This window comes from Cariama cristata, unplaced genomic scaffold, assembly GCF_000690535.1.
Source record: "Cariama cristata isolate BGI_N322 unplaced genomic scaffold, ASM69053v1 scaffold179, whole genome shotgun sequence".
Lineage (NCBI taxonomy): Eukaryota > Metazoa > Chordata > Aves > Cariamiformes > Cariamidae > Cariama > Cariama cristata.
In genome coordinates, this window is record NW_009635002.1 from 37,425 (window position 1) to 39,817 (window position 2,393).

Below are 2,393 nucleotides of genomic sequence, written 5' to 3' on the forward strand. Positions count from 1 at the left end.
TGTAATTCAGTCCTAACTGTGCCACTAAGTGTCTCAAAGTCCAATTCTTTGCTGGTGCAAGTTGGCTGACAGATAAATTTATGCATCCTTGTGCCAGGGTTAACCTGGCTTAATATATTTTAGCATTACTTATGTGTTATGAATACTGGACTCTATTTTGTCAGAATATTTAAGACTAGATTCTTCGCTTATCCAAACATTTCATTGTGTTTGGCTAACCTTATGATGAATCTAAAAGTAGAGTTTCTCTGTCATGGCTTGCTATTTTATTTATTATAAAATAATAAATATTTGCTATTATTTGAGTCAGGTTAACTTCATGAGATTTTTAAAAGTATTTCTTTCATACTTTGCATACAGCTGTATTTAGTTGGTCATTTACAATGAATCTGTTATTATAATTTGATGGTTAAACTTTGTTTAAAAATATCCCTAGTGATCTACGATTAAAGGAAGTGACAGGAAGAATATCTATTTAAAAGGCAAAGCTCCTGCTACACATCCCTCCTCTGTCCACTTACTACTTTTCTTTCTTTTTAATACAAAAAAGGCTGACTGTTGAATAATACAAGTTCCCTTACGTTACAGCCTATGCTGCGTCTTACCCGCATTCAATCCCCATCAAGTTAATGCAGCGGTAGTAAAGTCTCCCAACACAAGATCAAGCCCAATGGAGCCTACTGGCATCATATCTCCAAGACTTATGGAGCAGAGGAAAGAAACTGCCTCCTACTTTTATATTAATGTTTGAATGCAAAAAAACTAAAGGAAACAAACACCAAAGCCCACCACGTAAATAGTGAGTATTTAACATTTGACCAAAATGGACTCAACAGCAAAGTCATGCCAGGTAGCTGAAGCAGGTCAGTCCTGGACAGCGGCTCAGTTCCTCAGCAGCTCTATGCTTGTGTTACAGGAGGAGACTCAGATGGATCAACCCTAGGCTTCCTTCTGGTGCTATCGTAAAACCTATACAAAAGACATGCAAATGTGGCATAAAAAGGTAACTTTCACTCTGCCCATGGCACGCCTCATGAGAGAACAGGAGTATGATTGATTTCTTCTGTGCTATACACAAGGAATTAATATTAGCAATGCTCAGTTTGCATTTGTGTCTCCAGAGAAGAACAAAGGTCTCATTTCAGCCTACCTGAGACCTTACACAAAGGAAACCTGCTGGGTTGGCTTCACCTGACCAGCAGTAAAGTGGGGAGCTGACGCTGGTGCTAAGCATTCTGAAATACATTATGCAAAAGCTATTAAATGTAGTCTGTTTTCAAACAGACTGGCTCTTAAAACTGTAATTTTCTTCAAAGGAAATTGCTTGGGTTTTCTTCACCTAAGCATCCACATGAATAGGTAAGCAGACCGAATGTTTGCTCACTGAAGAAAAAAATTCCACCTTGTTCTATTAATTAATAATAACCTGAACAGCAAAGGCCCAGTTGCATGAAATGCAACCACAGAATTTGCACGCTTTTGTGTACTTAAAATTGCTGCCTGAGCACATCAGTGTCAGGCACCACTGTTAAGCACAGGATTGCCTATTTCTCATGCATGAGTCTGGGATCTTGCTTACTATGTTTGCTCTTCCACCTTTAGATAGTATCTTTAAAGCTGGAAAGAAGATAGGAAATACTTGCAGGTGAGTAGTAGTATCAGGCCTTCTGCTTTCTATAGGTTATAGCTATTAGCATAAGCTTAACACAGGACACCCACCACAGTTTCAAGGGGTCCTTTAAACACTGCAAGGAAGCACACAGACAAATATGGCATTCTGGCATATCCTTTTAGTGGTAGCAATGCCCCTGCACTCTGACCTCCCTCAGCCTTGTCCCTACAATCATTCAGAAAATTTGAAGACCCAATTTATGGACCATTCAACAGCTTTGAAAATATTGTCCAAAAGTCCCATGAGGAACACCAGATGTTTAGCTGTTAGAGAGAAGTTTGTATTTTTGGTACACTACATGTGTATAGGTGTAGCCTCTGCCATGCTGCAAAAGCAAGTAAGAGTAAGCTCCAACTTTAACTTCCTTTCAGTAGATTCAGTCATCTGGGGCAAAACTCAGTTGCGGAGATGGCAACCATGTGGCACTTCTACGTTCCTCTCTCAAACTTTTAGCACAGGCCGAGAGTAATGCACAGATGGTCTGCTGGCCTCCAGCCAGGTGTCGACTTTCTGCTCTAGGAAGGTACAAGCGAGATCACCGTGATCCAGCTCTCTGGCTCCCTGTGGACACTGGACCCCCTAAGATGCCCATCTGGTCCTGCTCTCCCTGGATGGATGTGAGAATGGCTGTTGGCGACGTGAGAGCTGCCCAAGCAGCCACAGAGCCCCTTGGGCACCCCACTCAGGGGCCAGCTGGGATTTGGCCAGTGGCTGCTCCCAT

General features: G+C 41.7%; 1 protein-coding gene across 5 annotated transcripts in view; it reads right to left on the reverse strand.

Annotated features, from left to right (window-relative positions):
- Window positions 1–2,393, reverse strand: part of PPFIBP1 (PTPRF interacting protein, binding protein 1 (liprin beta 1)) — a 54,355-nt gene that overhangs the window by 7,458 nt on the left and 44,504 nt on the right. The gene's annotated exons all lie outside the window — the stretch shown is intronic.